At 35.8% G+C, this 25,620-nt stretch overlaps 1 protein-coding gene across 4 annotated transcripts in view; it reads right to left on the bottom strand.

Moving 5' to 3' along the window:
• Positions 1 to 25,620, bottom strand: part of SBF2 (SET binding factor 2) — a 463,379-nt gene that overhangs the window by 83,389 nt on the left and 354,370 nt on the right. The window lies entirely within an intron of this gene.

The raw sequence follows: 25,620 nt of genomic DNA, 5'->3' as shown, positions 1-25,620 counted from the left end.
TATTATTGCCAATTAAAAAAGAGGAAATAAAAGTTCAGGGAGGTTTAAGTGATTGCCTAAAGTCAGATAACAAAATACAGAAGTAGTGAAGCTAGTTTTTAAGCCCAAAGTTTGTTTGGTTCCAAAGCCCCTGCTTTTTTCTATACCAAATTGTCTTGCAAAAGAACATCATAAAATAAGTACTAATTAGCACTGCTGTTTTTTTCTGCACTTTAGGATTTTCTTTCCAAAGTAATATTCTTCCTTGAAGATCTGATATGATTTTGATTAACATTGTATTTTGACTTTTACATATGATATATACTGTCAAGTTTCAGTTAATGATTTAAACCATCTTTCCACAGCCCTTGCTTTCATTTCCACATATTAAAGCTATTTCAAAAAAATTTTAATCCATCATTTCTCAGCAAACAGAAGGTAACATTCTCAATAGACAATTTTCTTTGTCCATTTTATTTTTTGGAATTAAGTTTGTTTTCTGTGAGTAGAATATTGGACACTGAAGATTACCATTAAGGTTATATATATATATATATAGTTGGTTCATTTCTTAGGAATGCCTAACAGATGAATAAGATACCTGGTAAAAATGATATCCTCAATACATCCTAATTTCCTTTTTGGTCTAGAGCAGACTAAAACCTAGAACTGGAAATAGGCACCACACATTCCGTGAAACGTAGTATTTATGTAGTTGGAAGTCGGATGGCTGTGATTTTGCTTTAGAGAGTCTTTGTATTCTGCATCCCAAGATAGAATTATGTACTGCTGCTGAGGTGACTGAATGTAACTCCTATCAGGTGGCTATAAGTTGGGCTTGACTATGAAACAAAAATCAAGAGTTCCCCAAGGGGAAGCTGCATTAGGATCACAGTGGATCTTCATAATGCCTGTATACTTGTTTAAAATACAGTTACGATCTACCAATGGGAAATAATGGGCAAAATGTGTGTGGTTTGTGCATACGTAAGCAGAAGCCACAATATGAATCACATATTCCTCCTATACTCTGCTTGTAGATATTTAGGGTGTAGGTTGCACTTTTGTTGTTGTTGCCCCGCAGCACTCTCAGGACTAACAATGATCTCGGTAGCAGTGCACAGACCTATTTTGAAAGGGATTTTAAAGGCATGAAATTCAAACAAGACAAAAGCATAATTTTCAGTTGCCTTTCCTGTAAGTACGGTCAAAGGCAGCACTATTTCTTACAAGTGCATAATAATAAATAGCAGCTCTTGAAATTTCAGAGTTCTGAAATTAATACAGATGAGTTCAGAAAACCACAGCTTTTTAATAAATTCTTATCAGTTTCTCAGATAAGGTACTTTTAGGATCATTGACACACCAAAAAAGCTATTAATCAATTATAGATCTCTTATTACAACTTGACAGAGCTCCATAGGGATCTGAGAGTATAATGAAGCCCTGCCTTTCTTTTTCAGCACTTTTCTTCCTGATGATGCATATTCCCTTTCCTTGGCACATATCAATTATCATCTTCCTATTGATTTTATTTATTTTTTTAAAAGATTTATTTATTTATTTATGAGAGAGAGAGAGAGAGAGAGAGAGAGAGAGAGGCAGAGACACAGGAGGAGGGAGAAGCAGGTTCCATGCAGGAGACGTGGGACTCGATCCCAGGTCTCCAGGATCACGCCCTGGGCTGCAGGCAGCGCTAAACCGCTGTACCACCGGGGCTGCCCATCTTCCTATTTATTGACAAACAAAATGAATAAGCAAAAACTCCCCTAAATCTTCCAAACAAAAGTGGACTGTATATGTTTCAAGGCAGAAAGATGTTATAAAACAGTGACAGTGGCTCAAAAGGTCAGAACTCACAACTTGTTTACCAGGTGAGAAACTGTAGCAGAGGGAAGTGACTATAGAATAAATACTTTTTGGTGACAAGGCAGTCACACAATAGTTATTGCATCTGATATATGCATAAGAAATCATTAATTCCCAAATACTTCAAATGTGATTATTTTTCCAAACATGAAATTCGCCTTTTTTTTTTTTTTGTGGCTTCCTGCTGTTTTGCCAGCCACAAGCAAGGCCCACTGTGTCTCTCACTGTTAGGATGGGCAGGGCTGCTCAATGATGGGTGGGTATCTTCTTAGGACCAGCAGAGGGCAGTAGCATCTTATTCTGCCTACATCACATCAGGGTTTTAGACAGGAATTAGAAAAATGGAGCATTGTAGTCTAGCTGGTCTTGAAAAGAGGTGGTAAGGTGAATAGTGCCTATCTTCACTGTATATTTGAGAGACTGGCTCTATGAAGGAAATGGATTTACCCAAGGTCATACAGCAAGATGGGTAGAGGAGAAAGGAATAGAAATAAGGTTTTCTATTATTCAACATCACTTCTGTAAGATACAAAAATTAAGATATTCCACAAAACAAAAACTATGTTATAATTATCTAGAGAAAGATGTGATAAGATTGTTTAGAGTTTCCAACTCGCTATGTCCTATGATAGTAATATTAGTTGTAAACAAAGAAAATAGGCATCTATCTATAAAACTATCTCCTGATTATAATCTTTGGTTTGAAGAAAACATTTTCTTTCATTTGAAGAAAAAACTTTCCTAAAATGGTTTCTCAAATTGGCCTATATGCCAACTTTATGACCTTTTATTTTGCATAAAGATGAGACACAATGCTGTTGTCAAATGACATCTCTTCTTCTTTCCCTCCAATTTTGTCAATACTATTTAATTTACACTTCCTAATAATTCTTGATTCTTCTCTAAACAAACAAATGATATTTTGCCATACAATTTTATGAGATGTTAAAAAATATGTTGACTACCTTCCTTATCTAGAAAAAAAATAACCCAGATGGTACTAGATTAAGCAATGCCATTCATTTTCCACAAAGCGTTCAAAGGAAACCTCAGCAAGGGATAGGATATGGAGAATAAACTCACAAGGCTCACCAATCAAGAGGCCAGATTCAAATCCAAATAAATGGACACTTATCATCTCAGAGACGAGTTGGTCAAGGGAAAGGTTAAGGTATCAGTATGAGGGACCTGTCTAAGGTCTAGCTAGACATGTTTGTTCTCTAGGCCCAAGGCCCCAATTAGGGAGCTCAGATGGAAACCAGATTTCAGGAAAAAAAGCTAGCTAGTAGGACTGATTCCATAAATATGTAATGGTCTTAAAGAACAACACAGAATACAAAGATTCACTGTTTAAGTTGCTGGGTATTTCCTATCTAGCTCTGGATACTGGAATAAAAGTATACCTCTTTGCACAGTCTGGGGACAGTGCCAGCCAGTCATTTTATGATTCTACACTGGCCAGACCAATTCCAGATATTCAGTCACTTTAAGAATTTGAAATTTTTTTTGTTTCAAATTTTATTTAAGTTCCAGTTAGTTAACAGTGTCATATTAGTTTCAGAAGTAGAATTTAGTGATTTATCACTTACATATAACATCCAGCGCTCATCACAAATGCCCTTTTAATACCCAACACCCATTTAACCCAACCCCCCCCACCCCCTGCCTGCCTCCCTCCAGCAACCCTCTTTGTTTTCTGTAGTTAAGGGTCTATTTTATGGTTTGCCTTTCTTTTTTCCCCTCTAAATGCTTACTCTGAGAGACAAACAAAAGGAAGATAGGAATAGGAAAAATGTGAATCAAAAACTAGTATTTATTAAATTTTTTTAAAGATTTTATTTATTTATTCATGAGAGACAGAGAGAGAGAGAGAGAGAGAGAGAGAGAGGCAGAGACACACGCAGAGGGAGAAGCGGACTCTACTCAAGGAGCTCGTTGTGGGATTTGATCCCAGAACCCTGAGATCACACCCTTAGCCGAAAGCAGATGCTCAACCGCTGAGCCACCCAGGTATCCCTGTATTTATCAAATCTTAAACAAACCTTAAATGTCTTTGCTTGGTGCATTTTTTTTTAAACGGGACATTTTACATTATAGATTTGGTTGAAGCCCATTCTGTACCTCTCTTGATCCCATTTCCCTCTGAATCCAGAGGTAACAATGATCCTGAATTAGGTATTTTTCACTCCCATTTGTATGATTTTTATACTGTATATGATTCACAAATCATATACAGGATTATATTGTAGGTTTCATTTTATCCCTTATTGATGATGCTTCTCAAAGTATACAACTTATATTTCATTGACTTATATAACATTTAGTTAAACTATATAATTAATTGAGACAAAACACAACGAACTCTGTAAACATACAACTCAGAAGGAGCAGAAAGAGAGTAGCCTATAAGCGAGGAGTATATTGGATATTGTGTGCACTAGTCAGTGGAATTTATAGAATGGTAAATAATCCAAGTAGTTAAAAAAAGGTAACTGTTATAGTTTTTTCTGTTCTGCTACCTGACACTCCAAGATTGAACAATGAACGTAACCTCAAATTCCTAATGGTCTAAACTTCTCTCAGGTTACTTAGAAAATCCAGGCACACAATTCCTATACAAGAAGTATATTCACTCACCAGCATTGCCCAGTATTCATTTGATATGCCAATTTCAGTAGCTGGAATGACAGGGATGAAGTCCTTAAACCACTCATCCTTCTAATGATTCTCTGTATTAAGTTGTTTAGTAAATATTAAGAGATCAGATGACATTTCAATTTTTTTTCCTTTGTGGTCCAAAAACTAGTAGGTATCAAATATATGCTTGTTGTCAAGTCCTCAGCCTGGTTTGGTAGTCTTTTTTTTTAATTTTTTTTAGGTTTTATTTATTTTAGAAAGAGAAGTAGAGTTGAGTGAGTAGGGCGAGGGGCAAAAGAAGAGGGGAAGCAGACTCCTCGCTAAATGTGGAGCCCAATGTGACCAGCAGCACTATCTCACAACCTTGAGACAATGACCTGGGCCAAAACCAAGAGTCAGATGCCCAACTGACTGAGTCACCTGGGAGACCCCCTGGGTTTGGCTTTATTTTTTTTTTTAAGAACGTGTTTTATTTTATTGCAGTACTTCTTGTAGGGACAAAATGTGGAAACAGAGTGTATTACCATCACTAAGGAAATAATTGGCTAAATGGTGGTATAGTCACATCACAGAAGATAAAGCAACACAGACTACTGTATGGCTAAGAGTGAGTAAGCTCTCTATCAATTGACCTGGAAAGATTTCCACTATGTATTTTTACTAAGAAAGGAAATGCAAAGAATTTTATAACCTGTTTATTTTGTAAAATGGTGAGGAGGAAATTCCCATGTATAGAGTTTGTCTAATTAAAAGAATAGGTAGAAGGTGTGCAAGGGCACACAGAAGTTGTTAACTTGCTCAGAGCAAGGGGGATGGAGTTACTGGGGAGAAGGGGAGAGAGAGGAGGTAAGCAGGTGGGTTTGGTATTCTTAAAAATACAAGATAGGATCCAAATTTCCTCCTTCTCCCTTTTTGCAGGTTTTTTAAACTTTATATAAATGGTACCATATTGTGCTTTCTCTTGCAACTTGGTTTTTCACATATTATGGTGCTAGACTTATTCAGGTAATAACAATAAATAATAATAATTACTAAAAGTAATTTAGTAACTTTAACTGAGCTTTTATTATATTTATTAACGTACTTAGTACTTATGCAACCTTATGATCCACTGAGATAAGTACTCTTATTTACTCCTGTTTTATTGGTAAAGGAACTGAGGTACAGAGCAGTTAAGTAACTTGTCCTAGAGAAGACTGCCCAGAAGTGGTGGAACTAGAATTGGATTCAAACTCTGGTAGTTTAGCTACAGAATCTAGTTTCTGAATTACTGCATAATTTAACTACTGTATGGAATTCCAATACATGAGTACATATTTCCTTGGTCTTGTTAGTGGACAGTTGTATTATTTCCAACTTTTTGTTATAAATAATGGTGTATGAACATTATCAACGCATATCAACTGTCAACTCTGATTATTAGTTTCAGTACCATTTAATAGTGCCTGGAAATACTTTAGAGGGGCCTAAGAAAAAGATAATTCCCATTGTTATCTGTACCAATAAACATTTTTGGGTTATTGATACATTGGCTATTTTTCCAATATGAAATTATTTCATGCAGATTTTTTTACAAATCTATTTTTTAAAGTTAATAATTCTTTAATGTCAAATATCCAGTGAATGAGTTTTTAATTATCTTATAAATGTTAAATGTTTTTCTTTTTTTCTCTGTTTTGTTTTGTTACACAGTTTGTTTGATTCAGGAAGGACCTAAATATGGTTCATATATTACCATTAGTTTATATATCTCTGAGGTCAGTTTTAATTTATAGGTTCTTCTACCATCTGTCTGTCTCTTTCTCTCTCTTACTTTCACTCCCATTTGCAATCTATTTATTGAAGAAACTGGATCATTTATCCAATAGTTTCCATTAGTCTGGTGGTTGCTGACTATATCCCAGTGGTACCATGTGACATATTCTTTTGCCCTCTGTATTTCCTGCAAATAGGCAGTTGTATCCAGAAGCTTGTTTATTTTCAGGCTTATTTGGCAAGAATACTTCATGGATGGTACCACTATTTACAGCTGTCTCTTTCTTTGTGATGTTAAAGGTTATTGACAGTCAATGCTTAGATTTATTAATTATTAGGAAAAATAAAATAGTGATATTCTCATTCTAGCATTATTTCCTCACTTATTAGTTATAACATTTCTATAAAGAGAAACTTCTCATCAACTGTTTGGTGACACAAACATGTAGCTATACTGGAAAGATACATGATATTATCCCTTCATTTATCAATTTTAAAAACAATGTATTGTTTTCTAGCATCTATCAGAGATGACCAGTTTTTCTTTTTTTATTCATATTTTTACGAACTCATGGATTTAAAAACCTATTTAAGTATTCTTAAACCTGTTTAGGATGAAACTAAGAAAGTCTATCCATAAATGTTTACTGTAAACTTGTGCTTTTTATTAACTCAATACCAAGCACTATGGGACTTCTGTCTACAAAGTGCTTATAATCCCTATGGAGAGACAAGAATTCCACATGTGAAATTTATGAGCCTAATGATATTGTATATAGAACCACTATAAACCAGTAAGATTAAGGACTTGGTTGGGAGAATACCATCAGTAAAGAGGCTAGAAGATACATAACAAGGTGTTTTCTCCAAGGTGTAACTACAAAAGGAACCAAAGAAGAAAGGCATCAGTTGGTCCTGGCATAGAAAATGAAAGAATTTGGTGAGTCATAGCTCTCACTATATGTACTTGCAAATAGCCCAAAAGCTCAACAAAAATGTTTATTATGGCATTATCTCTAATAGCTATACTCCCTCCAAAGTTAGCAATTTTAATGTCTAATTATAGAGAGAAAGGTTAGGCAAAAGAATATTATGCTGCCATTAAAGTGCTTAATGTGATGAAGTATTTATGTGACACTTGAGAAAATCAGCCAAATATGCTATGATGATGTCCATAAGTATACAAAAACTAGTAGAAAAAGGCAAAATTAAAATGAAGTAAAAGTAACAGAATTTTGACAATTTATATTCCTTCTTCAAAAAGAATTTTAAGGGATATTTTTATTAAGTGTGGCAGATTGAATATTCCTTTGCTCCTTAAAGGCCATTGAAATGACAGCAAAAGAGAAAAATGGTAAAACAAGAGTAAAGAGAATGAGAAAGACAACACCATCAGTGATGTTAATACAATTTTAGAAGTCATAAAGCAGACTTACAAGTGGCAGCAAATTTTGAAGATGAGATAAAGCTGAAACTCTATACTACTTAGAGAAGGAAAAGCCCTTTTCACACTTTAAAAATGTGTATTTTATTGTATATGACTGATATCTCATACAAAAATGGAAACAACTCAAATGTTCATCAGCTGATGAATAAAATGTGGCACATACATGCAATGTAATATGTGGCAATAACAAGATATGAAGTACTGATACATGCTATCCCATGGATAAACCTTGAAAATTTTTTGCTATGTGAAAGAAGTCATTATGAAGGATCACATGTTGTAAAATTTCATTCATGTTAATGAAATGTCCAGAACAGGCAAATCCAGAGGTAGAAAGTATCCTCCTTGACTTTAATAGTACAATAGCAAAATATCCATGCTTTTCAAGGGCATATGAAACATTTACCAAAACCTGACTGCAGGTGATAAAATAAGCCTTCATATATATATATATTTTTAAAGATTTTATTTATTTATTCATGATAGACACACACACACACACAGAGAGAGAGAGAGAGAGAGAGAGAGAGAGACAGGCAGAGGGAGAAGCAGGCTCCTTGCAGGGAGCCCGATATGGGACTGGATCCCTGGTCTCCAGGGTTGCGCCCTGGACCAAAGGCAGGCACCAAACCACTGCGCCACCCAGGGATCCCCAGCCTTCATATATTTTAAAGGGATTCAAACCATACAAATATATTCTCTAACCAAAATGGAATTAAATTAGCAATTAATAACAGAAAGTTATCTGGAAAATCTCCAAATTTGGAAACTAACTCATGGATCAAAGAAGAAATAAAAGGGGAAATTAGAAAGTACTTTGCATTAAATGAAAGTGAAAACATACTAGAATTTACGAGATGCCACTAACCCATTTCTTTTGGGAAGATTTATAGCACTGAATGCCTGTGTTAGCAAAGAAGAATGGTCTCAAATCAATAACCACAGCTTACACTTAGAAAAAATAGGAAAAAAAAAAAGCAAATTAAAGTCAAAGCAAACAAAAGAGGGGAATCAAGATCAAAGCAATCATCAATGAAACAGAAAACAGAAAAAAAAATCAATAAAACCAAAAGCAGATTCTTTGAGATTACTAAAATAAATCTTTAGCCAGACTGATTAGAAATAATAAGACAAAATTACAAATGTCACAAATGAGAGGTAACATCATCAAACATTCTACAGACATTTTAAAAAATCATAAAGAAATATGAACAACTTTACAGTCCACAATATTGACTATTTAGATGAAATAGACAAAGTCCTTAAAAGATACAAACTACAAACCTCACTCAGGAGGAAATATAACTTGAATATGCCCATAACTATAAGAGAAATTGAAACTGTAGTAAAAAGACTCCTCAAAGAAAGCCCCAACATGAATGGCTCCACTAAAACTCTCAAACATTTAAGAAATAACTTATTCCGGGATCCCTGGGTGGCGCAGAGGTTTGGCGCCTGCCTTTGGCCCGGGGCGCGATCCTGGAGACCCGGGATCGAATCCCACATCGGGCTCCCGGTGCATGGAGCCTGCTTCTCCCTCTGCCTGTGTCTCTGCCTCTCTCTCTCTCTCTGTGACTATCATAAATAAATAAATAAAAATTAAAAAAAAGAAATAACTTATACCAATCTACCAAACTCTTCCAAATAATTAATGACAGAAGACCTCTCAACTCATTCTATGAGCGTGTTATCGCTGATTACAAAACCAGAAGACATTACAAAATTAGACCAATATGTTTCACGAATATAAATGCAAAAATTCTAAACACAATTTTAGCAAATCAAATGTAGCATATATATAAAAGGATAATACATTTTTACCAAGCAAATTGCAAATTCAAAATAAGGCAATGGCATAAAGAGTGAGGGTGGATGAGGTATTGACGAATCAATGGTTCCAATGCCCAGGGATTTTTGGTTTGGCAGATTCCAGAGATGAAATGACAAATACAAAGAGGCTATATATTTACCCCAAATAGCACATGTTCTAGAGTAACCTTTATTCATCCACTGATGAAAATGAATACTGTTCCTAGATAAAAATAATAGGTTAGCCACTCTAAAAACAGCCAATACTTCTTGGATTCCACTTTATCAGAGATTAAGGGGAAACTGCCTTTTAGGACTTAGGGAATGTTTTAGATGACCTGAAGCGATCACTATAAAACAATTTTTACAGTGTGTCACAAAGGTCTAAAAGAGGTGGGAATTCATGGTATAAAAATATTATGACATTGGACTTGGCAATGATTTATTTCTCAGATTATTAAAGGCATAATAACAAAAGAAAAAAGGGAAATTGTACTTCGCGAAATTTAAAATTTTGTGCATCAAAAGATACTATCTGCAGAGTAAAAAGGCAACTCACAGAACGAGAGAAAATATCTGCACATCATACATAAGATAATCATACTCTGAAAAATATTACAAATCATGTATCTGATTAATATTTAGAATATATAGAGAACTTCTAAAACTCAAAAATAACAACAAGAAAAACAGCCTGATTAAAAAATGGTTAAATGACTTGAGTGGACATTTCTCCACAAAAGATAGATGGCCAATAAACACATGAAAAGATGCTCATATCACTAATGGTTAGAGAAATGCAAATCAAAACTATAGTAAAATACTACCTCACACCCATTAGGATTGGTACTATCAAAAAAGAAAAAAGCTAACTCAGAAAATAGGATGAAGGGGATTGGGAGATATAGGCTTCCAGTTATGAAAAGAGTAAGACACGGGGATAAAAGGTAGAGAACAAGGAATACAGTCATTGGTATTGCAATAGCATTGTCTCGTGACAGATGGTAACTACACTTGTGAGCATAGCATAATGTATAGACTTGCTGAATCACTATGCTGCACATCTGAAACTAATGTAACATTTTGTGTCGGCTATATTTCAATTAAAAAATAATATAAAAAATGAATAAATTAAAAAATCATACTGTATTCCTTAAACTTACATAGTGAAGTATGCTAATTATTTTTCAATAAACCTGGGTAAAAAAAACCAGAAAAAAAAAACAAAAACAAGGGCTGGAGATGATATGAAGAGGGAAGACTTGTACACTGCTGTTAGGAATGTAAAATGGTGCAGCTGCTATGGAAAACAGTTGCGTGGTTCCTCAAAAAAAAAAAAGTCAGAAAAAGAATTACCATATGATCTAGCACCTCCACTTCAAAAGAACATATGGTGGCAGTGGTTGCACAGTGATGTGAATGTATTTAATTTTTTTAATTTTTTTTATTTATTTATGATAGTCACAGAGAGAGAGAGAGAGAGAGAGAGAGAGAGGTAGAGACACAGGCAGAGGGAGAAGCAGGCTCCATGCACTGGGAGCCCGACGTGGGATTCGATCCTGGGTCTCCGGGATCGCGCCCTGGGCCAAAGGCAGGCGCTAAACCGCTGCGCCACCCAGGGATCCCGATGTGAATGTATTTAATATCACTCAACTGTACACTTAAAAACGGTCAAGGGGAGCCTGGGTGGCTTAGCTGGTTAAGTGTCTGACTCTGATTTTAGCTCAGGTCATGAAATCAAGTCCTGCGTCAGGCTCTGCACTCAGTGGGGCATCTACCTGAGATTCTCCCTTTCCCTTTCCTTTTGCCGCTCCCCCTGCTCACACGCTTGTACATTTTCTCTCTAAAGTGAATTAATAAAAATATTTTTAAAAAATGGTCAAGAAGGTAAATTTTATGTTATGTGTATTTAACAACAATAAAAAAGAAAAAACTAGCCCACAGTCATGAACAGTAGTTGTAGTCATTCGCCACAGTCTGGTAATTCAGAAGATATACTATGGAAGTAAATCTAAGAAGATTATACTATAACATATGCTCACTTCATTTCAGGGTAGTTCTGCCCCATGGCAGTGGGAAGATCCAATAAACAAAACACTCAACATAGTATCTGGCACTTAATATGTATTTAGTAAACAGCAGCAGTAGCCAGGGGCTCATGGAGATAGAGCAGGCAGTGGCATAGTTATATAGGTCATTGTATAACAGGTGAAAGCCTATGTGGGAAGTCATGGATATCTTAGAAAAATATGAGCACCTGCCTGGGTAGACAACAAACAGTTTTAGGGGTCTGCAGAGGTAGCAAGGCAGACCAGGCTCAGAAAGCTGCCTATGGCCATTCACCTCTAGATAACCTGCATATAATACATCCCTTTTTTTTGTTACATCAGGATAAAAAGACAAAGATGTATCCCCTGGAAGTGTACATTTCATTACTTGTATGATTAAACTTTACAGTTAAACCTTCTGATTAAATTTGGATATTATCACTACTTGAGAGACTATTCTGATAATGAACAGAACCTAGAGGAAAAACACAATTAGCAAGCTCTAATTTTTAACTTGAATTTTATTACCAATAATGTAAGAAAAATGAACTTCCTTATACTATATTCTGTTTTGTATTAGATGAAAGCATAAACCAGTGCTATTGAATTACAATTTTGTAGTACATCTTTTCCTTTCATAGTTTCCATCTATTCAACTTTTCCAAAGACAAAAAAAAAAAAACATAAAAAACCCCAAAATATTATTTTGTTAGAACTAAAGCTAAGTAAGTTTTGAAAGCATTTCCTATGAACAAAAGAATCAACATCTTAGGGACTATATTTCTGAATTTCACTAAAGTTTTGACTCAGAAATTTAAGGCCGTTGTCAATGACCAAATAAAGACTCAAATTGTAGGTTACATTCATGGTACAGTGAACCGTGGGTGAAGTAACTGCAACTGTTACTTCAGTGCCTACATTTTCTAAGGGTTTTATTTTGAAACTGTGGTCTTCAAAGAATGAGTGACGGATAGCCAGTGTGATTCACTAAGGTAGTGCCTACGCAAAGTGGAGGCCACAGAGCAGTAAATACTGGGGTTGGACCTTGAACAGTTTCTGACTGATAGAATATTCTGAGATGAGTCACCCAAGCTGTAGCTTAAGTTCATTATGAAGATAACACCTTCTTGACGTGGATGTGTATCTGAAAAAGGCAGACACTAAGCTATTTTTGAGAAGTAAAACTTAGTATTATATGCTGACTATATATAGTAGGGAAAGAAAATGTATTTCTTAAAAAGAAATATGCCCCTGTTTTTGAGGAAAACAAGACTTCTTCAACTTTAGTTCTACTGCTTCTTTTTCAAGTTGGAAAGATTCATTACAACTAAGCCTCTATAATAAGGAACAAGCTGTTAACCCAGTAGCCATTTTGCAGGAAGAAGAATTATCTACTGAATCATATAGATTGGGTCAAAGTTATCAAAGTGTTTGCACAGGTAAGCCCACAACTATATCTAGAATTCTAGAAAATAAGTAAATAGTAGTAATTATTTTGCTAAAAATAACCAAGACAGGTCCAGGGTTAAGAATAAATAGTTGTAAAGTATATTAGACTATTCTAGGACTGAAGATGGTCTTCAAGCTCCAGGGGGATCATTTCCCACCTCTAAGGCTTTTAGGAACACCACAACATTCACCTCCTCACCTCTATTCCCAAGCTCTATGCCCATTTATTGTCTAGAATTTTATTGTTCTTGTTTCATTCTTACAGCTTAAGGCCTAGTTCCTAGTAAAAAGAAAATATCCCTTCGAGTCTATGGATTCCTTACCCAGGTGCCTACAACTGACTATGAAAGAAGGCTTTCAGAGTAAGTTTCCTTAACAGGACAAAAGAAACTGTCATTAAAGAATCAGGAATCTACAGCAGGAGAAAATAAAAGAGCCAATGAAGTTGGAAAAGGGCATGGAACAAGGTTGGGGAAATCACATATTTTCCCCAGTGTGCCTGGTCACCTCTCCCTAAGGGGTCTGGTCTGGGTCACTGGAATATGCAGAAAAAGGTTCCCAATTTATGTAGAGGTGGGAGGAATACAAGTCAATGTTGATAAGTGGCAGTAGATTTTTCTGCCTATCATCAAACATTTGTATGAGTGTGCACATCTACTGGTGTGAGAGCACAAATGTGGAAGTATATGGGCACACACAAACACATACACATAATACTTGTGAACTTTAAATCACTTACTTGAAGTACAGACTCATTAAATTAAATGAAACCCCAGAGATATTTTTTTCATTGACATATGGGATGCTTAGACACACAGAAGTAGAGGGGCATAACCAAGGTCACACAGCTAGTAATAGAAGTGCTGAAACCAGAAAATGGTGTTTTATAAGGTATAAAATAATTTGGCCACATCCTTTCCAATCCTCTTGACTTCCTAAGTACTATCCACTCATGTAGATATCATCCTGCAGGTGAAAGAACTGATTCCCTCTGTGCTAAATATACCCCTTCCCTCTTCCCTTCCCTCCTTCCTTCTTTCTTAAAGAAATTATTTGAGAGAGAGAATGACAGAGATAGTCAGAGAGAGTATGAATGGGAAGGAGAGGGAGAAGCAGGCTCCCCGGTAAGCAGGGATCCCAATATGGGGCTTGATCCCAGTACCCCAGGATTAGGACCTGAGCTGAAGGCTGACACTCAACTGACTTGAGCCACCCAGGCACTTCTACTCTGCTTTCTGGTTAAGCTATTTCTTCCACTTGGAATCTCTCCTTCCAACTTCTACTGGTTAAAATCCTACTCAATCACCAGGATTCTGTTCAAATGCTACCTTTTCCAAAATGCCTTCCTGGTTGCTTCCGCTCTGTTTCCAATTTGTTATAAATTGACTGATTATGTCCCCCTAAAATTCATATGTTGAAACCCTAGCCCCCACTATCGTGTATTTGAAAGAAGTAATTAAGATTAAATGCGGGGTCCTGAGAGTGGGGTCCTGATCTGATAGGATTAGTGTCCTTCTAAGAAGAGATACCAGAGAGTGCTCTCTCAACCCCTTTCCCTTCCTCCTTCCCTTTCTACTGCATATGCACTGAGGAAAGGTCATGTAAAGACAGCAAGGAGGCAGCTCCAAGTCAGACAGAGTCCTTAACAAGAAATTGAATTGGCCAGAACCTTGATCTTGGATATCTAGCCTCCAGAAGCATGAGAAAATAAATGTTTATTCTTTAAGGCATGATCTATGCTATTTTGTTATGGCAGCCCAAGCAGATCAAGACACTCTCTTATGCAGAACTTTGTTTATACTTCTCTAATAATTATTTTATTCTGTTTTTACATTTAGGACATTTTTACTCAAGCATGTGCTGAAATGACATGTTAGAATCTCTCAGAATTATCCAAGATGGGAGAGCTTTTGACAGATTTTAGTGGCCATTATGCTCTATTTAGTAGCAATAAGGAGAATTAGTATTTTTATTGCAGAAAATAATCAAGATATAGAGGGCTTTTCAAAATAATTTTCTACTGTTTTTCTAAGAAGATGTATCATATGAAATCAGTTCCTACATTGTTCTGTTTTTGCATGCTCATTAAGAGATAATAAATATTAAAAGACCAACAATTTATATACTAGGTTTTATATACTAGGTTTTATAAATAAAGTATTGAACTATTAATCAATTAAACATAAATAATTTTAAAATTTTGTGTACATATAGTCTCTCCCCTAATGGCCTTTGAGGAAGAAACCATTTCTGGCACATATTGGCATCAACTCAAATGTCCAGTTAAAGTACCTTAAATATGAACATTAGAGATACACAGAATGCTTGTTGAACTCTAACGAAGTTAATTATGTATTTTCCAGGGGTTTGCTTCTAACATTACAATTTTTATTCTAATTTTATTGGTTGGAAATGTCACCCAAGAGCATAATAAAACTAATTTCTCACAGCCATTCCAGATGGTTCTCTGACTTTTTCCTGGTAATCCCCTGCCATCAACACAAAAGCAGTCCAGTGACTGAGGGTTCCCGCACTGCTTTCATTTCCCAATACTTAAATCGCCTGCTGAACATGGTCTCTCTTTATCTTTATGTCTCTCACATTATGTAAAAATCTATCAGTGACAAACAGGAACCACTGCAAAGCTGAAGAAATTAAAAACAGACCTCATAAGTTAGGTACAACATGTTTCTCTTTGTACATAAAGGGAATTTGCTGAGTCACTGAGTCAAGTATTTATAGCACCACATAATTTATTTTCTGCTGTAATAACTTCTGTAATTCAGCAGCTCCTCCACAAGTCTCTGTTAAATCTATGATTTCTCAAAAATGCTAACAATGCTGACTAATAAGAAGGAAACAATGCTACCTAAGCAAAATTAAGCTAAAGGAGCAATCTATTTATAAATTGCTCTTTAGGGACAAGTTATTAATAAAATCTTGGCTTTTGCTACCCATAAAAAGAGTCATGACTTTTGCATTTTCCATTCTTTTCTCTATTATGTTATCAGGCTGTACTTAACCAGAAGTTTTCTAATTCTTGCCCTTAGGTCTTTTCCCTACTATACTACACAATAAGAATTCATAGCCAGAGAAGCTAAAAGCTATAGGTTGTAAAAGCTAGCATCCTACCAGCTGCAGATACAGGGTTTTTGTTTTGTTTTATTTTTTGTTTTAGCTGTCTAGAGTTTTTTTTTTAATTAAGCCAACATTTACAAATGAGATTTTATTTAAAGGCTAAATTTTCAGCTTCTCTTGAAAACTGAAAAATGTGGTAACAATGTTTCTGCATTCCTATAGGGTGACAACTGATGGAGCTGAGTGGTAGCTGCCCTCATTAGATATGTTCTTCCTTTGACCTGTTTAACTCATTTGCATCATTCATTGGCCTCTTTGGTTTATAATCCCTGCTAAAAGCAAACCATGCTATAGATAACTTTCCATGTAGATTTCTAGTAACTGTAATCAACATTTGTCTGTCATATTAGCCTGCTACGTGGCCTCTGTTCCTCCAACCTCTAAATCCTCCTGAACATCTTCCATTCTGTTGTAAGATTCTGAAACAGGGGATCCCTGGTGGCTCAGCGGTTTAGCACCTGCCTTTGGCCCAGGGCGCGATCCTGGAGTCCCAGGATTGAGTCCCGGGATCGAGTCCTGGGATCGAGTCCCACGTTGGGCTCCCAGCATGGAGCCTGTTTCTCCCTCTGCCTGTGTCTCTGCCTTTCTCTCTCTCTCTCTCTCTCTATGTCTATCATGAATAAATAAATAAAATCTTTAAAAAAAAAAGATTCTGAAACACAATTTTGTCATTGCCTTGTTCAAGAGTATGCTGCTAGATTCTTCTTGGTGACTAGAGAATAATATTAGTCTAAACTCCTTAATATGACATCCTGACACTGCTATGGAAAAGTAAAGATGGATGGAAATTAAAATGGATACACTAATCCTTTAGCAAGGCTTGACTTTAAACTGAACAAAACTTTCTCTTCCTCATTCTTGAAGCCTCCCAATCCTCTTCACTTGTTTTTCTATAGAATTTTTTGTTCTAGGAACTCATATTGATATTGACATCTCACTGATTTCAACACATACTTAGTTACGAGATTTGAGAGAGATTTGGATGGTCGGAGCCAATGCTACTCATGTGACCACCATGAATACATAATGAATGCAGGTGGCAGCATGTACCAGATTCCTATGGAAAACACTCAGATTCTGTATTTTCCTCTAATATCCGCTTTTTAAAGATTTTATTTATTTATTCATGAAAGACACACAGAGAAAGGCAGAGACATAGGCAGAGAGAGATGCAGGCTCCTCGCAGGGAGCCCAACAAGGAACTCAATCCCAGGTCCCAGGATCATGCCCTGAGCCAAAGGCAGACGCTCAACCCCTGAGCCACCCAGGTGTCCCCCCTCAGTCTTTTATACTGGGCAGTTTTGAAGGCAGCCTGCTAAAACCTCCTTTGCCTGACAAAATAATAAAATTACTGTTCCTCTTTATCCCAAAACTCTCTTTGTGTTATATTTCGGCTCCAGAGAAGAAAGTTTGGTTTTTGACAATTCTAGGCATTCTGTGATTTGATTCCAAATTATTTTACTCGTCACATTTTCTCCATCTAATGACTAAGTAGAGTGACACTATCCTAAAAGAAAGTGTCAAGTAGCCTAAAATAAAGTTCTGCCCTTTCCAACATTTTTATCAATAACTGAGATAATAAGAAGTATGATTTTCAAATTTAAGTAGGAGAAAGAACAGGAAATATTTGTAATTATTTATATCAATCCTATAGGATGCATACCTTAATCCTGTTTACTGACTTTGAACAAATGCTCATCATGGAAAACAAAAAGATCTGGAGTCTGTGGTATTTTAAGATTACATACATGTCAACCATAAATGTAAAGATACTAAACTTCTTTGCCTTTTGTAGCACCAGAAAACATTCCTAAAGCATTTTTGGTTTAGAAGCTCATTTTTTTCAAGACCCAAAAGAAACACGTGATGACAGATAAAATAATTAAGCAATTATTTAAAAAAAATAAGATTTGCATTTGGAAAGAGGGCTCTCTGCACAGCATAGGTACCTAAGGATAAATTATACTCTAACTATGAACATTTTTCAGAGCACCAAAGATGTGGTTAGCACTTTGCTGGGGGCCACGATGGTATTATAAAATGTACTGTCATGTACAAGGTTTAGAACATTGGGATGAAGCCATTGGGATAGTATATAGTTACATTAGGAAGAACAAATAACTGACATTTGTGACACAACATCCCACTAACAGAATTGTGCTGTAAAAATGTCGTTTATTAATTCCAAAAAAGGTGATATAGTCCAGATAAATTTTTTTTTTCAATTCTTTGAAAGGATTCAAATTCCATTCCTATTGGACCAATCTCTCATGATAACATTTTGGTATGAGGCACACCCAGATGTCAGCTACAATGCACTTCTCAAAGTCATGTCAGCTTCAGTTAACTTTCTTGGATGAAGAAGATAACAGATTTTAGTGTTGGCCAAGTATAGTCTCTGCAATCCCCTCCACCTCCAATTAAATAAATGAATTTATTTGGTAAGAAAAACAGTAAAGCAAAATGTGTTGTTCTTCCACAGCTTTCCTTGTAATACCATAGATCTTTATAACATAATGAGTCAAGCCATCAAACATGCAATTGGGAAATCAATTATTTAGTAAATAGATAAAAATTCTGGTCTAATACAAATGCCTTTTTAACTTAAGACATAGCAAAAATGTAAACGGCAGCCAGAGAGCCTTTCTGGGCTTGCATTGCAGGGCCTGCTTAAAAAGAAAACAAATCTCTTTATTATTTGTTAAACTCTGAAAATTATGAATTAGTACTTTTATTGTTATTCTATAGAAAATCTGCTATCAAATTTCACTGGTATTAGGATGAAGCCAGTAAAATTTTGACTTAACCACAAGAAATACCAAGAATTATTAATGGTGATATATTTTCTTGAATCACAGAAAGTATACAACTGTTTACTTCAGCAGATATTTGTAATAATGAAGTGAAGTAATTTAGCATGATGAAACCACAGATTAACACTTCAATATATGATATTCTACTTTTGTGAATCTTCCAAAAACAGTTCTTAAAAATATTTTCTCTTGGGGCTCTGAGTGGTGCAGCTGGTCAAGCATCTGACTCTTGGTTTTGACTCATCTAGTAATCTCAGGGTCATTAAGATTGAGTCCTGTGTTCACACTCAGTGTAGAGTCTATTTAAGATTCTCTCTTCTCCCTTTGCCCCTCTTGCTCCTGCTCTTTCTCCCAAATAAATAAATCTTAAAAAAAATCTTCTCTTACACTAATCAAGATTTCTTTTAAGCCATATTCCACTACAAAGTTAAGAAAATATTGTGTAATTAATTAATGTTGTTCCCCTCACCCAAGCACCTATAACCACACCTTCATTGATGATATCTGGATGTCAGAACTTGGCATCAAAGATCTACATAATAATAATATCAATATTAGCTAAGTGTTACATAGCACTTGTTATGTACCAGTATCTCTGTTATCTATTGCTCTGAAATATAACAGTCCAAAAGCTAGTGGCTTAAAAAGAACGATTTCATTATCTCTTACTACTTAATAGGTTGACTGATGGTGAAGGGGAATGGGTCCTGGACTCAGACTACCTATGTTTAAATAACTTTGGGTAAGTTACTTAGTTTTTCTGTGTCTTATTTTCCTCATCTGTTAAATAAAGAAAAAAGTAGGGTTTTTAATCTCATACTTCTCAAGGTTATGACTGTGAGGATTAAACAGCATGGTACATGTAAGGTGGTTCATACAGTGTCTCTGGTACTTAGGAAATGTACAATCAATGCTAAGTATATTATTATTATTATTGCATTTTATAAGTTATTTTTTCCAAATAAATTATAATAAATCACAAGTTCCTCAAAGATAGAGTCTATATCTTCTATGTTAAGGTTCCTCATTTAGCTTACCAAAGGGCTGTGAACATAAAGAGCTGAATACATACTTTTTAACAGAAATCAATAGGTACAATGAATTAAGACAGGTATCTTATTTTTCATTAACCTTTCAGAATTTTAAACTTATAGATCTGAAAAAAGGCAGGGAGTTATTTTTTAGGTCCTAAAAGCACCATTCTCTCTCTCCATCAACTCTGGAGAGTACTGTCTTTAAAACAATGTCTACTGGTAAAGTATGTTATTAAGCTATATGAGACAGCACCAGCATTTTCACAAATGGTAACAGATTCTCTGGGTTTTAGGAACTTTAAAGACTTCTGAGTCTAAATATGAAACTTTTTTAAAAAAGATTTTATTTATTTATCCATGAGAGATACAGAGAGAGAGGCAGAGACACAGGCAGGGGAAGAAAGCAGGCTCCCTCTGGGGAACCTGATGTGGGACTCAATCCCAGGACCCTGGGATCACGCCCCTAGTCAAAGGCAGATGCTCAACCACTGAACCACCCACTGCCCTTTTATGTGCAACTAAAATGTGCAACTTTTAAGGCACTGATGTCCAGACCTTACCCCCAAAGATTTTGGTTTCAACTGGCTTTGATGGGAGTTTTGTATTTGCTGTCTTTAAAATCACTCAGGTGACTAATGTGCAACAAGGTTGAGAGTCATGGATCCAGGCCAAAGGATTACAGCTCATATAGTACAAAGAGCTGATCTGGAATTAGAGGACTTGGGCTCTTGTACTGAACACTGGATAATCAACTCAATTCAACAAAATTTTTGGTGATACTCTCTGGACCACTTAAAGATGGGAGTGGGGTTCAGACTTTTTTTTGAAAGTGGAGTTTAAGTTTCAAATGAAATCTTATTTGTAAGTTCACTGTGTATAAAGATATGTTAAGTTAGGGTTAGGAATCTCTGCTATATTGCTTTCCACTGCTCTTCTATGTAGGAAGCTGACTCTCTAACCCTGCATTTTCCTCTTATAGTTTTGGTAGCACACTTGCTCCTTAACATCAACGTTGCAGATTTTACTCTTCTTGGGGCACAAATGAAATGAGGACAAACAACTGTTACAGAGCTGTGGATGGAAAAACTACTTGTGCTCACAAGAATACTGGCCCAGGAGGGTCCCTATCTGTTCAAGCCCTGTTGGAGGCACCATACTATGTATCTAGCTTCTGACTTCTCAATTAAGATGGTCACCAGTATCTTCTGAGCTAAATTAAGAATTATTCACTTTTCTCTAATTGTTCCCTGTAATGTTAAAAGAAAACCTAAAGGGCACCTGGGTGGCTCAGTGGTTGAATGTCTGCCTTTGGCTCAGGTCGTGATCCCAGGGTCTTGGGATCAAGTGCTGCATCGGGCTCACCATAGGGAGCCTGCTTCTCTCACTGCCTATGTCTTTGCCTCTCATGAATAAATAAAATCTTAAAAACAACAACAAAAAAAAAGGAAACCTAAAAAAATAAGTTATGTATTCAATCATATAAACTCATTCCCAAGATTTCATGGAAACAGCATGAGGAAGTAAATATAAAAACCAAAGCTTTTTGGGACCTAGATATTCAAATAGTATAAATTTACCCATTACTACACATCATGTCAACTCTCCCAAGTGGCTTGTGTACTTTTAATTGCATTATCTTGAAAATTTGAAATATTCTCTAAATAATTTAAATCTATAATCTAATAGTTTCTTCCAACCCTCATGTTGCCCATGAATAAAATTCTGTCTAGTCTATGGCTGTAAAATTCACAATCATCTCCCCTACCACAGCTCTCCTGCCTCCCCACCAAAGTTTTACAATAGGTGGGACAGTGGGTAGAAATAGCAGAGATCTCACTGTTTCTAAGCAAAACCAGAGTGGACATTAAAGTTGGTTGATTCCTTTCTCAATTTGGGGGACTTAAATATTTTATACTAGATTCTATACATGATTATAGCAAAGTAAGAAGAAATACACTTTTGAGAGAAGTCCATTTTCTCTAGAAGATGGAAATATTCAAACAAATTTTCATGTTTTGGTTAAGTTATTCTGCTGTAAAATTTTATTTTTAAATCAAAGGAATTATTTGACTGCCCTGGAATCCTTAATAGGATCCAGGATACTAGATATACTAAGTCTGAGGCAGAATCAGAAACACAGAAGACCCACCTCTGCAGCCTTGCCCCCATCTTCCTGTGTGACTTTTCAGCAGATGGGATGCTGCCTCCTTTCAGTGCATTCTTTTTAGAGAAAATATACTTGGAGGGGACAACAGAATATATCAAATTCTATGCCACTGTGGAATAAATTAGAGCCTAGCTTCCACTCATATTTCCTTTCTCATTGTTTTCTCTCAAAATAAATGATTAGTTGATTTTAATGGCACTATATAATCTACTAAAAGACTGCTCAAGTTAGCAACTTTCTTTTAATTTCTATTCCAAAGTAGGAATTTAGCAACTTCTTTTGATCTCCTACATGTGAGCATCTTATGCTGTCTTATTCTTTGGCTTTTCCTCATCTCATTCCACAGGTTTTTTCCCCAAGTTTCTGATCTCTATTATTTTTTTTTCTCTCTCCTCCCAACTGGGCTTGGTGGTCTTCTCTCTTTACAAGACTCTCAAATTCATATTTTTCACCAGAACTATCTTTCAAGTTAAAATTCTGCAATTCTCATTATTTCCTACACAGCTCCACATAGAAGTTCTGTAGCAGAGGCTACAGACTGGCAGCTTGTACTTCTTTTGTTCTGAATCTTGTTATTAATAATTAGGAAAATTGTAAAAGTGGATGTCTTCTTTGAAAACTGTGACCACGTTTTTACCTGACAAGAAATGACTGGAACTAAATAAATAAATGTTCCTTTAACATGAAACAAGCATTCTCCAGTTCTATATAATTTCCTCTTCAATCATTTATGACATTTGTCTGGTTTCTTTAAGCATTTGAGTTTGTCATCTTGTAAAAGAGGATAGGAAGAATAGATAGCAGGCTTGAATAGAACTTTTAAATTCCTTCTACCCCAAAGTGACGAATGTTTAGTGACAGATTGCTTCTAAACATATATTTGACATGATACCACTGGGGAGTTAGTCAGATATCTTGTTTGTTTTCAGTTAGAGTAACCAGCATATGACCCTTTAAGTAGGAAGTATATAGGCTAAGTAGAGTAGGGTGTTTGTGTATGAGGGGAGGAGATTTGTTGTTATGTAGCTTTTGGAGGGTTATCCCAAAGTTCTCCTGATCCAAAAGCAATACACAAACCATGTTCTCCATTCTTCAACTCCACCCTTCCCCACATTATTGATCTGTTTTCGCCATCAAAACTTAGCACAGAGCCAATAACAATTAATGACACAGTTGGTTTGAGTATTGAATCTTGTGCTAGACATCCAGTGTGTCCACCTATAGGACTTTTGATTAGCTTTTACCACATTCATAAGACCTCCTGGAAGAACTGAGTTAACTCGACAAGAAAATGGGGGGTGGTTAATGACAGAAGCAGTCATTTACATTTATTGAAGGCTTATCACGTGCTAGGCAGGAAGCACTTTACATGTTATATTGCATCTAATTCTCATAATAACCCTACAAGGTAGGTACCATTATCATCTTTATTTGTAGTTAATGACACTTTAGCACAGAGAAGTAAAATAACACATCGAAGGCCACAGAGCCATTAAGGCCTTGTCAGTGTGACTCTGATATCCAATTACTAGATGGCTAATTTTGTGAAAGTGCAAGGAAGTTGTATTTTGGAAGCTGTATACTGTGTAGCGGTTAAATGGATGGATTCTGGAGTTAGACAAAATGGAGTATGAAGTCTAGTTTTAGTTTTCAAAAAACAACTTTGGGCTTTATTGGTCTTCTTTATTGTATTTTTGTTTTTACATTTCATTAATTTCCTTCAATCATTATTAAGGACCAATTATGTACCAGATACAATCCAGGAGATGAGGATGTTTCAGTGAAGAAATGAAACTTCTTTCTTTCCTAGAGCCTACATTCATGTGGCAAGACAGAGAAAATAAATATAGTAAGTATTTGTGATGTACACACACACATAAGAACAGAGAATGGAGAATAACAGTGTTGGAGAGGAATGGGTAGAATTTTAAATAGGGTTATCAGGATAGACCTCACTGAGAAACTGACATTTAGGCAAAGACATGAGGAAACTAAGGGACAAAATTATGAAGTTAAATTTGGAAAGGTGCTTCTGAGTAGAATGAGAAGTCACTGTAGGGTTTTGAGCAGAATGACATGATTTGACTTATGCTTTAAAAGGGTAACTATGAAAAAAATAAAAAAAATAAATAAAAGGGTAACTATGGCAGTCATGTTGATGATGGAATGTAAGGGGCAAAGGTGAAAGCAAGGGAAACCAGTAAGAGGATAATAATTCAGTTGAGAGCTATTACCATGGATTAGAAATTGTTTCCTTAAATTATAAATATTTACAAATTTCAGTCTCCCCATCCAATACTGAAGGCTCTAGGTTCCAAGTATTACTAGATGTCTTCAGGTTAGCTGCAGCTTAAGCTGCAGTGGAAGCAGATCACCTCAGATTTCTGCCTCCTTTTCATATTTCATTCTTGAAGATTTCTCTTACTTTCTTGTGCTTAGTTATGTACTTAATAACATACCTGTATTTTATATTACATTTTTGGTGGGTTTTTTTTGCTGCTAGTGGTGGTGTTGTAGGTGTAGGGGTGTTTCAGAATATTTAGCGTGCTATATTGCTACTCTAGAAGTCCCTAGGTTCAAATTCCACCTTTTCCTATTTGCTTGTTGAATGACCATGACAAGGTCTTTACATTTATCTAGATCCAATTTCCTCAAAGATGAAATGGAGACAATAATACTTAGTCCATGGGATTGTTGTAAAGATTATGATCTAATTAATGCACATGAAGTACTTAGCCACAGTGCATGACACATAAGGAAATGCTTAATACACCTTAACTATCCTATCATCATTATCATCATCACCATCCTTACAGCATCTTATATATAATACAATTATATACTCAATAAACAATTTCTAAGAGATCTACTGAAAATGAATTACAAATGGCAGTGTGCTTGGTGGGAAAGAGGTTCATCTTTCCCATTGGTTTGTCTCTAAGTGTATATCATAACCAGAGCCAAATGCATAAAAATGTTACAAGAACTCTTGCCACCCCCTCCTTTAAGAAAATTGATAGGGGCTGTACTAATACAGCTGCGATTCATTAAATGGCTTCAGTTAAATACTCAATGCTATGTTTATTGCCACCTCCCACTACTCCAGGACCAGAAGTGAAAGGGGAGGTAACCACCCAATAACAGACCTAACAATCTCATGCCTCTAAGAATAGTCAGTTTATGCAAACAAAGGGAAAGAATGTAGGATCTCTCCTCTGTAACCTGTGGGTCCCACTGAGATACTAATTCTTTTTTTTTCTTCTAGGCAGTGTTTCCTCTGGTCTGCAGTTGACTGGGGGCAGTAGGTAAGCTGTTCATTAGGTTGTCTGGAGGAGGCTCAGGGCTTCCTCCTCCCATGAGATTACACTCATTAGCTATTTAAATAAGATATTATCAGACAAAAGTTTAATTGAGCTCTACCTTAAAGTGTAATTTTTTTCCATAAAATACATGTTTCTTAAGTATAAATCAATGT

The sequence above is a fragment of the Nyctereutes procyonoides genome, unplaced genomic scaffold (assembly GCF_905146905.1).
Source record: "Nyctereutes procyonoides isolate TBG_1078 unplaced genomic scaffold, NYPRO_anot_genome, whole genome shotgun sequence".
Classification (NCBI taxonomy): Eukaryota; Metazoa; Chordata; class Mammalia; order Carnivora; family Canidae; genus Nyctereutes; species Nyctereutes procyonoides.
Note: the sequence above shows the minus strand (reverse complement) of the source record. Positions and strands in the feature narration are given on the sequence as shown.